Source organism: Mauremys mutica, chromosome 7 (assembly GCF_020497125.1).
Source record: "Mauremys mutica isolate MM-2020 ecotype Southern chromosome 7, ASM2049712v1, whole genome shotgun sequence".
NCBI lineage: Eukaryota > Metazoa > Chordata > Testudines > Geoemydidae > Mauremys > Mauremys mutica.
Genome location: NC_059078.1, coordinates 40,365,375 through 40,379,626, shown reverse-complemented (window position 1 = coordinate 40,379,626; position 14,252 = coordinate 40,365,375). Strand labels below are relative to the sequence as shown.

Here is a 14,252-nt window from a genome sequence, read left to right as displayed (position 1 = left end):
GACCCATTCTACAAGTGCCGATGGGGAGGGGAGAGTACCAGTAAAGAAAAACACTCATTCTCATCAATTATGTGCTTAATTTTGATGCAGGTTCCTGCCATAAAGATGCATTTTTGACATATACAAAAAAATTAAAATGTATTTTCCTGAATGGTCTGAAATAAGTCTTCATTTTCAGAAATGATATTATGACTACATTGCTGTTGTGCTTTCAAACCTTCCTTTTTTATGGGCTCCATTTCCCAGAATTTAGAAGTATTTCTTATAAAATGGTAATAAAACAAACCAAAAACAAAAGAACAACAGATTCCTAAGAATATAGTAACACTCAAGCAATAACCTCTCATTTTAGATCTTTACATTCTCCACATTACTTGCATTTCGATGCCTGAATTCCATACACTTTTGTGCTTGTATGGCAACATTTGCTTCCTCAGAAGCTTTTATTAAGCTTAAAAAATACATTATCAATGCATGTTACTACTCTGCTCAGCTTTATATAACCTGTTTATCATACACAATGAAGCTGTACAATCCTGTGCAACGGAACATAATGGGCTTGGCATTACTTGGTGCAAAAAAAAAATCAGGTTTATTGCTGCCCAATTTGAATACATTTAATTGAAAAGTTTCCCTGTTAAATTAGTTCTACAGAGGTTTAATGGATACCCTAATTAGAAGGTGCCATTAACATAAGCACACAAATTAAAACAAAACCAACTGCAGCCTTGTATTGATGTCAAATTGTTATACATTCAAGTGGTGCTGCTTAATTGGGATATTTTTATTGCCTTCTCCCTGGCATTTCTTTCTAAAATCTTTTTAGCAGAATCTCCACCATTTTTACATTAAATGTAATAATGTGCTGCTGTACCCAGATTTCTCCTGGTGAGGAGTATTGTGAAATAAACATAAGGGAAGATACTTCCCCTGTTGTTTGCAGCTGAAAGCATTTCAGACAGGGGTGCTGGGATGCTTCCAGCTGAAAGCCGTGTTTCTTTGGCATGTTCCATGACAAATCGTGCTTCAGAGAACAGTGTCATCAGCACAAGAGGGGAGGGAGGGGTCAGGAGGGGTAGGGGTGGAACATGCTCCATGGTACATTAACCAGGAAGTTTGGAGATATACAACTCAATGGGCTGTCAGAACAATGTTCCTCCAGTGCTCTGCATAGACTAGCATTTTGTCACTGTAAGTACAAATGCCAAAACTGGCTAAGTCTTCAAACACACCACATACATTTTTTTAGTGACTGATGCAAACAATGGAAGGCAAAGAAGGAGGAGAATTCAGTTTTCTTAAAAATCACTAATAAATGCATATGCTTGAGAGCTCGGTGGCTTTCAACCTCTAGCTTTATGACTCAGGATCAGCTCATGTCTTCAATGACATGAGATTAATGATGTCAGCTTAGTCTTAGTGGAGAGAGTTCAGAACAATTTGGTAGATATTCCTTTAATGAGGCGTGACAACATTCCGGTGAACCTTAACAAAAGACCATGTATGATTTTGCTGAAGCTCAATTAATGATCCATATACTAACATTCCCATCACTTCACATTCCACAAATGTTTGTGTCCATCCCTGCAGTGTTTCTTACTACTTCCTGTTGTTTGTATCACAACAACACCTAGAGGCAAAAGACAGTCCTTTGTGTAGCATCACAGATCACAGACAGGGAGAAAGAGTTAAGTTCAACAATTCCGATTGTTCCCTGTGAACTGTTCATCCAACTCTGCCTTCAGCAACAGTAAAGAGTTCAGCTAGACTGTCCTTACAAGACATGCTAACCTCTGGTTTCCACATTTGTGCAGGTGTCATGCAGTCATAACTTTACTGAAAGCTGTAAAGGCAGAGCAGGTGGATTACCTTCCCCCTCCACAGCTGTTTTACAATAAAAGGAGACTAATTTGAATTCAATCATTCTCTCTCAAAATGGAAGCTCATCAGTGTTAGATGCTACTTAAGTTTGAACTTATTGTCCTTGTTAGTTGCCAGATAACGAGTGAGGCAGTTTTGTCCCGTCTTTCCCATAGAATCTCATCTCGAACATAAAGTTGTTAATTCCAAATCTTTGCCACTTGTTTACAACTCCAAGTATGTAAACAATTTATCCAGTACCACTTAGCTCACTAGATTTGACCCTAGCACAAAGTAGTATTAGCTTCAAGTATATGAAGAAAAATTGATGATAAAAACCTTAAACACAAACCACTGCATTGGACTGTTGCCTGACTTAGGAGGTTAATATTATTAATTTGGATAGTATGGGTTAAAGGCTCACCAATCAACTTGATCAGAAGATACTAAGGTCTTGTCCCAGAATCAGGTTACACAGAATATGCACATGACCCTTGGGGGTATGACAGGACACTCAAACTGAGACCAATATAGTCTTAAAAACTTTTATTGCGATAAAAAGGAATTATAATTAAATAGTAATAAAATGCTAAAATAATCAGAGTTACAAATGCAATACTATTATTTTAAAGATACATATGATATTATATACTATAAATATTTTAATTAATATACTCACACCCTTCCTTGATGGCCTGGTTATAAGAGATCAAGGACCAGCCTCGCCTCAGGTTCCTCAATTCTTGAGTGGCAGGTGCAGAGCTTAGAAGAAGCTAGAGCTAAGAGCTATGGAAGCTGGCTTAGAATTTCACTTAACTGACTTAAAATTTAAAATTAAACTAAAAGACGAATAAACTAAGAAAGACGCTTGAATCTTAGATTTCTAGATGCACAGACTCTTGATTAGATTAGATTAGATAAAATAAAATAAAAGGTGAGTTGTGGCACAGTGTGTCACCCCTCTTATAGGGCATGAGTGCTTAAGCCCTCCTTCTATATCCAATTTTAGTTTCCTCAGCCACCAAAATGTTGGGATACACTTATTCCATAGGCTGGTATGTTTGTACATACTGATGACATATACATACATATTAATGACATTAGATCATTCACACATTTGTTATTTTTGTTCTCCTGGTTCTTTCGGTTCTTTCCTTGTGGTGTACCTGTTAACAGAGGGCAGGAACTTTGGAAAGCCCCTATGCCACCCTGCTTCAATGCATCCTTTATCTATCCAAGTTAAAGGTTGCTGCCATATATGGACCTTATGCTTTAACTTATCACTACCTATCTAGGTGAAAGGTCCCAGACATACGTATGCTAACTTTGCCTTAGCTCAGGGGTAGGCAACCTATGGCACACGTGCCGAAGGCGGCACACAAGCTGATTTTCAGTGGCACTCACACTGCCTGGGTCCTGGCCACTGTTCCGGGCAGTTCTGCATTTTAATTTTTAAATGAAGCTTCTTAAACATTTTAAAAACCTTATTTACTTTACATACAACAATAGTTTAGTTATATATCATAGACTTATAGAAAGAGACCTTCTAAAAACATTAAAAAGTATTACTGGCACGCGGAACCTTAAATTAGAGTGAATAAATGAAGACTCGGCACACCACTTCTGAAAGGTTGCCGACCCCTGCCTTAGCTTAACAAAAAGGATATGGCCTGTAGGTCTCTTGCATTACAGCCAAACTACTTTAATGTAAATCTATAAACCTATTACCATAAAACAAACAGTCAAAGCCATAAGAGATAAAGGCAAGCAAGCAAAATAACCACCTAGGCTACAGGACCTTACTCAAGGAGCTCCCATTGACCTACACACACCTGTCATCTGAAAAGAGTCCCAATGGGCTTCAACGTTTGACCTGCAGTGGGAAGGGAGAGGGATGCACTCAGCATGTCTCAGGTGCTCAGCATCTATAGGGATTGGTCTCCCATGGATCCAGCAATCATTTAATTTTTCTGTAGGAGTTGCTCTGGTGGTTATTTTCTTCACTTGTCCAACATCACATGGCAGACAATCTCCCAGAGCACTCTGCTGAGAAGTAATGATTTTTTGTACCTCAAGACTACAAACTGAGAGTGTAAATTGTGGAATAAACTCAATAATCCACTGTGTAAATTTAATCAGGATGCTTAATGTTTCAATTTAAGAGATACAAATTAACTGTGAAACCAACTTTCCATTCAAACCTAATATATAAAACCCTACACCAATGCCTTTAAAATAAAACAACATCCCATTACTCCCATGTATATCACACATTCACTGCCATTCTAACTGTGTTTGTTAAGAGGCACCAACTGAGTTAAGGTTGATCTGAGTTTTGCATTTAAAGCAGGAATTCAACCACTCTGTTATGAATGAATATACTAAAATCAAGGTTTTCAAAGCAGATTAGGAGATTTTAACCACACAGCTCCCATTTGTGTCAATGGCGCAATAATCTTTGAAAGTCTCATCCAAGGGGGCGCTAATCCCCAGTTTTGGTGAAATTCCAACTGAGGTAATTCCATTCTGCCTATGTATGTTTTTCCTATGACTTCAACTAGATCAGTGGTTCCCAGACTTTAGCAACCTGTGAACCCCTTTCACTAAAATGTCAAGTCTCGCAAACCCCCTCCTAAAAATGAATATTTCCAGGAATTTTCTCCTTTACCTGAGTATAAATTATAAAAAGCAGTGATCTTGGAAATATAAAATGTGTTTTATAACATGCTTATTACACACTATTTATTATTATTGTTTATCATTACAGTATTTTTATTACATTATGAAAATGGCAACACTCTTCCAAGATCTCACTTTCTTAGCTTGTATCACTTTGAATAAGCCTGTTATAAGACAAGGCTCCTATGTTTCACCAAGGAGTATCAGATGTGAAACAGCATGAAGATATTTAAGAAGCCAACTCAAAGAGTTCCTCCTACACAAGCATTCAGGCCCTGAGCAGTCCAGGCAAATAACGCACATTGCAACAAAGCTTAAATTTGTTCATAATAATTTTAAAAACACTAGCTGCCTATTTAATTTTAAAAACAGAAAAAAATATCCACTCCCCTTTCCATTTCTTACAAGGAGTCTTGAAGTTTAAATCTCCTCAGTGTGACAGATCTGCTTGCTTTGATGCTTAGCTCTTGGAAGTCCAGGGACTCCGGGCTGCTGGACCCTTGCTGCCTGTGGTCTCTAGGGACAGCTCTGTCTGCCATTAGGGATCTTTTTTCCCCGACAGCCCCCTGTAACAGTTCATGAACCCCCAGGGGTTCACGAACCCTAGTTTGGGAACCACTGAACTAGATCCTTCCCTTTCTTAATTTGATGTGTAGCATCACTGTGCTGTGCCACCTTTTACCAAAAGAGATGAATGCACTTCTTATCTAGGGGCAATGCCTGATACCAATGGGACTTCTTGCACAGTAATGTGACACTCACTGTAAGCACAATTGTTGAAGCATATTGGAATCTATTGATGCAAGTTGTTGTACAAGGCCCCAGTTCAGCACAATACTTAGCAATGTGTTTAGCTTTAAGCAGACGGGTAACCCCATCCCCAATCAGTAAATCAATTAAGTACAAGCTTAAATCCCAATGAAGTCAAAGTATTGCCAAGGTAAATTAACATGCTTCAGTGCTGAATAGGGGCCTTCATGTTTGTAATGAAAGCAGGAGCAGCAATTGGGCACTGAACTCTCTTCAGACCCTTTAAAAATGCCAGCCTGGGCTAAAAGCAACCCAGGCCTCATCCTTGAATCCATATTCATGCTGAGTAGTTGTTACTCACAAAAGTAGTCACACACTCCGCTGAGTGCCACTCAATGTGAATAAAGGTCACACATGCAGACCTTTAATTAGTGCTATTGTGATGGCTGCCCTCTTACATGGCACACTGGTAACTGAGTTGGGGATCTACAGACCTAAAAGCATGAGCTGTACAGCTAAGCTAAAAAGCCAAGGCTAGGGTGATGGGCGTTGTAAAGACTCATCCTTCGTGTATCAAGTACAGAGGGGGACCTGTAACACACATTCTACTGTGGGTTACACTGTTATAAATACAAGAGAAATGGCCTATATTTCAAAAAAATCACTCATGATTTTGGGTGTCTCAGTTTATGGGTGCTCAACTAGAGACATCTGAAAGGGGCTTGATTTTCAGCAAGTGATGTGCACCTACAGTCAAAAAAAAAATCAGGCCCCTTTTTGGGTGACTCGGGTTGGGCACTCAAAATCAGAGGCACCCAAAATTGTTGGTGACTTCTGAAAATATAGACATTACTATTCTTACTGAAATGGAATTCATTCCCTTTCTTCCTGTGCATTATCACTTGGAAGAAAATATCTGTTTACTAGTTGAGAGCAACAACAGCATACAATAGGACTTCCTATGGGGCTTTTTGTTGGAAAGCTACTAGAAAACTGGCTCCTAACTTTATGTATTAGAAGTGGTTATACATACTCCACTGTATTCATAATGTGCAAAATACTGGCTCTAAAAAGAGCAATTGTAATTCTGCCAAAGAAAACAGCAGGAGAAGCTTGTGTTTGTTAAACACTGTCAGTCATCTTCTAGGAATGTTGCTCTGTGGGAGGTCCCATTGATTAGATAACATAGCTAAATATGTCTCCTTGCACCAAAGGCTGGTCTAAGTACTCTATCCATTCATGCTCTGAAAAATACCACAACAGCATCTTCTGGTGCAATTATAATGCTGTCATTTTGTCAGCTAAAGAACATTTGATTATTACTTTTTGTTTGTGTTTCTTACAGTATAAATTCAAGTACAGAAATCATGAACAAAGTTACTATGAGAAGATTACACTACATGAGTCTCCAATCAGGCAAACATTTTAAGAAACTGATGTTTGATCATGATAAAAAAAATACATGACTCTGCTTTTATTTCATTCTCTATTATTTCACAATTTTAACCCCCACCTATGTCTGGATTGATAACAACTTCCCAGTCCTGCAAGTTACAACACATAGGCAGACCCCTCTGCATAGCCCTATTGAAGTCTTGTATTTATTATGAAACTAGACTGCATAGTCTTAAAGCTTGATCCTGTTTCCTTTACATATCAAAACTAGCACTGGACTTTATGGAAATCTCTTAGCAGAATGGGAAAGCAAGTTCAGGCTCACAGAGTGGGTGCCATTAACATTTCAACATTTATCAGCAGTGCTATGTGAGACAGCATAGTTATTTCTTATTCTAAGTATAACTAAATATTGTGGCATCCCTGAGATACACAACTGCTGTGTAGTAACTGTTAGTAAGTGATGACTTTTCAGTTTACAGTATTGTATCTTGTACTCTACAAGTACCAGTTAGCTTTTGGCATCAGTGTAAAATGTGCTTAAACTTCTTATTAATGACCTATTGATTTTGCTGATAATATGCCATGGACAATGTGAAATCAAAGGGTTTCCTTCACAGAAGAATTATAGGATTGGGAATGCAGAAGAAACTCAAAACCATTTCAAATTGTTTTGATGATTTTAAAATGAAATTTTCAAATCAACACATTATTCTGGAACATGCCAATTTTGACAAATTACCCAAACTGCACTAACTTCCTTTATTCCACAACAGGATATCAAAGAATGAAATATACCTCCAGCCGTAAAGTACTCTTCTGCCTCTCCCAGTAAAGCCTCTCTGTTATGTGTGTTCATTTTCACTGGTGAAAGAGAAATATTTTTACCCAGCACTTTATCAAGGAACTGAACTATAGCTGAAACAGCTCTCTACCAAAGCCATCTTTTAGCCTTATATTCTGGCAACTGATAAAGAGGAATTAATTTTTGAACAATACCTTTTCAATTGCCCTTAAATGCAAGCGTCTCAGAAAATCGTGCAGCCTCTGAAGTGTGGAGTTCTTCATGAGAACTTTACAGCACATAAAATAAGTTCTTGAATGTTCTCAAAAGGAATTCTTGATTGCAGAGGAGTCTCCTGGCAGCTATCAAGCAGTCAGGATTAAAAATCACTCTAAATTAGCTGATGGAACAGATACAGCACAAAGAATGCAGATGTCTTTCCTAATTCCATTCTCCCCCAAACACCACTAATGCAGAGGCTTGTCCATCTTATTAAAGTCTCTTGTTAGCCTTGACAAGTATTAAGGACCATGCATTATAAACATGCTTTTCAGGTGAACCCTATGAACATGATTAAGGATATGCAAAAACTTGCATATAAAGAAAGTCTGAGACTTTTTATCTAAGAAAGGAAAGAAATAAAATGGAGCATAAAAGTATACAAAATAATGAATGCCTCAAAATCAGAGGCATTTTGAGATAGGTCAGGAACTTTTCTTCACTCTCTCTTATAGCACAAGAACAAGGGGACATTCATTGAAAATCGAGATATGGCAAATTTTAAACTAATAAAAGGAAATAATTTTTCACCCAATGCACAATTAGCCTGTGAAACCCATTTGTCACATAAGATGATTGAGGCCAAGAGGCTAGCAGGGTTAGACATTCATAAAGGTAACAACAATATCCAGGATTTTTATAATCAACATAATACATCCTCATACTTCATGGGATAACCAGTGGTGAGCTTGAGCCGGTTCGCACCGGTTTGCAGGAACCGGTTGTTAAATTTAGAAGGCCTTTTAGAACCGGTTGTTCCAGGACAACTGGTTCTATAAGGGCTTTATTTAACAAAAGCTCTGGCCCAAGCTCACTTCCCCTTCCTCTCCTGAATGCTCCGCCCCCTTCTCCTCTCCCTCCCCTGCTTCCCATGAATCAGATGTTCGTGGGAAGCCTGAACAAGCAGCAGGCAGGCAGGTAAGCTGGGGCGCGGGGGGGAGGGGAGGTGCGGCTGGCTCAGCAGCTCCCTCCAGCACAGGTCCTGGTCCTGGAGCGTGGCTCCCTCCAGCCTGGCACCCCCCGGCCAAGCACCCCCAGCCCCAGCCTGGTCCCGGCCCCAGCTTCGGCCCCACGGCTCCAGCCCGGCCCCCGCGGCGCCGGTGCTGGTCCCGGCCCCCGCGGTTGCGGCTCTGGCCCAGCTCGGGCCCCGCGGCACCGGTGCTGGTCCCGGCCCCGCAGTTGTGGCTCTGGCCCCATGGCGCCGGTGCTGGTGCTGGTCCCGGCGGAGCGGCTCCAGGCAGCGCGGTAAGGGGGCAGGGAGCAGGGAGGGGGTGTTGGAAGAGGGCAGGGGAATTTGGAGGGTCGTGTGGGGGGGTAGGGCGGTCAGAGGGCAGGGAACAGGGGGATTGAATGGGGGCAAGGGTCCTGGGGGGGCAGTCAGGAAGGAGCAGGGGTTGGATGGGGTGGCGGGGGGCAGTCAGGGACAGGGATTCCAGGGGCGGTCAGGGGACAGGGAGAAGGGGTGGTTGGATGGGGCAGGGGTCTTGGGGGGCAATCAGGAATGAGAGGAGGGGTTGGATGGGGCAGCAGGGGGTAGTCAGAGGTCAGGGAAGGGGGGTGGATGGGGCAGGGGTCCCGGGGGGGGCATCAAAGAACATGGGGGGTTGGATGGGGCAGGAGGCCCGGGGCGGGTGGGCGGCCACGACCCCCTCATGCAGTGAGGAGGGAACCTGTTAATATTTTTGCAGCTCATCACTGGGGATAACTCAATCTCTGATTATTCAGGGTCAGGAGGAAACTCACCAGGTGGGGTGGAGGGAGAGATTATCTTTCTACTGGCTACTGCTGGTTTCTTTTGCACCTTCTTATGAAGCAGCTAAAGGTGTTTTTTAAAGATGCTGCCATGTTGGAAAACACATGCAGGCAGAATAGCTCCTTTATATTCACAGATTGCAAGCAGAGAGATTCCAGCCACTCCATGTGCCCACTTCACACTCCTAGCTCTTTCCTCAGTGCATATCTGCACAGAAGGAACTAGTGCCTGGCTCTTTGATGCCATTTGCCTGATCCTTTTAAAAAGTGGAAGTCAAATCCTAGTGAGGTAAATAGAAAGGAGCATAAACACTGCCAAGTGTAAAAATGTAATAAGAAAAGCCAAAAAGGAGTTTGAAGAACAGCTAGCCCAAAACTCCAAAGGTAGTAACAAAATGTTTTTTAAGTACATCAGAAGCAGGAAGCCTGCTAAACAACCAGTGGGGCCCCTGGATGATCGAAATATAAAAGGAGCGCTTAAAGACGATAGTATCAGAGGGGTAGCCGTGTTAGTCTGGTTCTGTAGAAGCAGCAAAGAATCCTGTGGCACCTTATAGACTAACAGACGTTTTGCAGCATGAGATTTCGTGGGTGAATACCCACTTCTTCGGATGCAAGCACCCACGAAAGCTCATGCTGCAAAACGTCTGTTAGTCTATAAGGTGCCACAGGATCCTAAAGACGATAAAGTCATTGCGGAGAAACTAAATGAATTCTTTGCTTCAGTCTTCACAGCTGAGGATGTTAGGGAGATTCCCAAACCTGAGCTGTCCTTTGTAGGTGACAAATATGAGGAATTGTCACAGATTGAAATGTCATTAGAGGAGGTTTTGGAATTAATTGATAAACTTAACAGTAACAAGTCACTGTGACCAGATGGCATTCACCCAAGAGTTCTGAAAGAACTCAAATGTGAAATTGCGGAACTATTAACTATGGTTTGTAACCTGTCCTTTAAATCGGCTTCTGTACCCAATGACTGGAAGATAGCTAAAGTAACACCAATATTTAAAAAGGACTCTAGAGGTGATCCTGGCAATTACAGACCGGTAAGTCTAACGTCAGTACCGGGCAAATTAGTTGAAACAATAGTAAAGAATAAAATTGTCAGACACATAGCAGAACATAAATAATTGAGCAAAAGTCAACATGGTTTCTGTAAAGGGAAATCATGTTTTACTAATCTATTAGAGTTCTTTGAAGGGGTCAACAAACATGTGGACAAGAAGGATCCAGTGGACACAGTGTACTTAGATTTGCAGAAAGCCTTTGACAAGGTCCCTCACCAAAGGTTCTTACATAAATTAAGTTGTCATGGGATAAAAGGGAAGGTCCTTTCATGGATTGCGAACTGGTTAAAAGACAGGAAACAAAGGGTAGGAATAAATGGTACATTTTCAGAATGGAGAGGGGTAACTAGTGGTGTTCCCCAAGGGTCAGTCCTAGGACCAATCCTGTTCAATTTATTCATAAATGATCTGAAGAAAAGGGTAAACAGTGAGGTAGCAAAGTTTGCAGATGATACTAAACTGCTCAAGATAGTTAAGACCAAAGCAGACTGTGAAGAACTTCAAAAAGATCTCACAAAACTAAGTGATTGGGCAACAAAATAGCAAATGAAATTTAATGTGGATAAATGTAAAGTAATGCACATTGGAAAAAATAACCCCAACTATACATACAATATGATGGGGGCTAATTTAGCTACAACTAACCAGGAAAGAGATCTTGGCATCATCATAGATAGTTCTCTGAAGACATCCACAGAGTGTGCAGCGGCAGTCAAAAACGCATACAGGATGTTAGGAATCATTAAAAAAGGTATAGAGAAAAAGATGGAGAATATCTTATTGCCCTTATATAAATCCATGGTATGCCCACATCTTGAATACTGTATACAGATGTGATCTCCTCATTTAAAAAAAGATATACTGGCATTAGAAAAGGTTCAGAGAAGGGCAACTAAAATGATTAGTGGTTTGGAACAGGTCCCATATGAGGAGAGATTAAAGAGGCTAGGACTCTTCAGCTTGGAAAAGAGGAGACTAAGGGGGGATATGATAGAGGTATATAAAATCATGAGTGATGTGGAGAAAGTGAATAAGGAAAAGTTATTTACTTGTTCCCATAATATAAGAACTAGGGGCCACCAAATGAAATTAATGGGCAGCAGGTTTAAAACAAATAAAAGGAAGTTCTTCTTCACACAGCGAACAGTCAACCTGTGGAACGCCTTGCCTGAGGAGGTTGTGAAGGCTAGGACTATAAACAGGGTTTAAAAGAGAGCTAGATAGATTCATGGATGTTAAGTCCATTAATGGTTATTAGCCAGGATGGGTGAGGAATGGTGTCCCTAGTCTCTGTTTGTCAGAGGGTGGAGATGGATGGCAGAGGAGAGATCGCTTGATAATTACCTGTTAGGTTCACTCCCTCTGGAACACCTGGCATTGGCCACTGTTGGTAGACAGGATACTGGGCTGGATGGCCCTTTGGTCTGACCCAGTATGGCCATTCTTATGTTCTTATGTTATCCTTTCATCTGATAGAGTCAGTCTTGCAAACACCAATCTTCCCCCACCATTTTCATTATATAATACTGATCAGCAAACCATACCCATGCACATTCCACCCCAGAGGTGGCTACATTTAGTTGATTAAATGATCCTGGGACATCATTTACATGCAAGCTTGCTGACTTTGCAAAGTGCTTTGGAATCCATTTTTAAAAACAGCACTATGTGTACTACAAACAGAAGGTCATCATTACATTCACTAGCACATGACTGCACACATTCTTTAAATGTACAATAATATTTCTTGTTGTAGGACAATGGAATGCAGACTCACACTACAGGAAAGAACAGTGTATAACACACAGGTCTGGAAACAATCCTCATCTCAGAGGTGAATTTCACCCTTGGTAAATCTATCACTTCATTTCATTACTACATCCTTTGCAACACTAGAGTGAGGACAGCTGTAGAAAGGTTAAGATGTGATTTTAATGTGTTAAACTTGAATATGTCAAATTTGCTCGTGAACCCTGAGCCACGTGACTGCCTTAGGACAAAGGAGAGATGATGAAGCATAAAGGAATATTACGGGGTCATTTTAAAAAGTTAAAGGACCAAAGAAAGGTTATTCATAGTTAGAAGGCACTTAATTCATATTTGTGTTCCCTTCTTCAACAAAATCAGGCAGTAATTTTGCTTCACCGTGAAAGCATTTTACCATAATTTATTCACTTGACATTTGATGTTTTCCAGAACTGAAGAAGACAAAACGTATTTGATAACACAAACTATCACAACTAAGTAAGCTTGCTTGGATATTATTACTACTATTATTGTTGTTTATATTGCAGTAGAGCCTAGGAACCCCAGCCATAGAACAGAAGCCCAGTGTATTCAGCGCTGTATCAACACAGAACAAAAAGATGATCCTTTCCCACAAAGGCTTCCATATGCAATAGTAGATTGTAAGTCCTCATCCTGGCCCATAATAAACCCCCCTTTACACCACAACAGGTACTTATATGGTGCCCATCACCATAGTACCTGAGCAACCCAAATGTTAATATAATTTATCCTCACCGCACCCCTAATGAGGTAGAGAAGCTTGATTTATCCCCATTTTATGAGGGGGGGGGAAGCTGATGCACATTTGGGGGCCCAAATTCAACCAGCATAAACCTCCACAGAAAGCAAATTTCAAAGCCACATGCATAGATATATGCAGAAACCAAATATTAGATTATTTGCACAAGTAAGGATTTGTGCAGGAAATGCTTGCATGCTTATGCAGTCAGACAGGAGAGACACTATGTGACTTATCTGACCAATAACAACTAAGCAGCACAGCTATATTTTCAAACATTTTTATAATCCATAAATGTAAAGTACTTGAAAAGATATTCACTCAGTCACAATAAGGAAGTGATGTATTTGCAGAATATCCACGGGAAGAGAGGGGCTACATTTAAATAAATTATTCCTTATATTAATGCAGTTCTCAATGCAATAATAAACATATTCTATTATTTTATCCTGCCTAGCCTTAACAGCCTCAAACAATGGGCTCAAACTTCTCTTTTCTAAAGCATAATACATCTTACTGTCTCTGTCCAGTACCCCCATGGATCATCACACCAGCTAAATAAAACCATACCAGCAGCTTCAAGACAGCACATTTTATGAAACAGCCCTAGAAAACCATGATGCTGCGAGAACTCCCAAAGAAATCGTTCTGAACAGATGGAACTGGAAACGGTAATTACAAAGAAAAGTAGCCACATATCCCTACAAAGTTTGGCAGGATATACAAGTTAGCTGTTCCAGAAATACCTTGATTTAGGTCAGGACAATGCTTGACAAAATGACCTAGCTGAAGGTTTCAAGCTGTAGGGTAAAATTTTCAAAGTGCCTAAAGTGACATGGCTGGCCCAGGTCAGCTGACTCAGGCTTGCAGGGCTAAGGCTGCAGGGCTAAAAACTGTGGTGTAGATGTTTGGATTTGGGCTGGAGCCCAAGTTCTGGGACCCTCCGCCCCTCACAGAGTTCCAGAGTTTGGGCTCCCGCCCAAGCCCAAACATCTACATAACAATTTTACAGCCCCACACTCCAAGTCCTGCAAGTCAGCAGACACAAGCCAGCTGCAGGTATTTAATTGTTCTGTAGACATTCCATGAGACTTACGTCCTGAGGTAAGATAATGGCTCCTGAGTAGAGCTGTGTGAATAACCAGTTTTTCAGTTC

At 40.8% G+C, this 14,252-nt stretch overlaps 1 protein-coding gene across 1 annotated transcript in view; it reads left to right on the top strand.

Annotated features, from left to right (window-relative positions):
* SLC6A1 (solute carrier family 6 member 1) overlaps positions 1-13,655 on the top strand; it is a 176,777-nt gene extending 163,122 nt beyond the window's left edge. Inside the window, exons 17-18 of the transcript XR_006581323.1 lie at positions 12,766-12,813; positions 13,627-13,655. The gene's annotated coding sequence lies outside the window, so the exon portion shown is untranslated. The remainder of the gene's footprint in view (positions 1-12,765; positions 12,814-13,626) is intronic.
* The last annotated feature ends 597 nt before the right edge of the window (positions 13,656-14,252 follow it).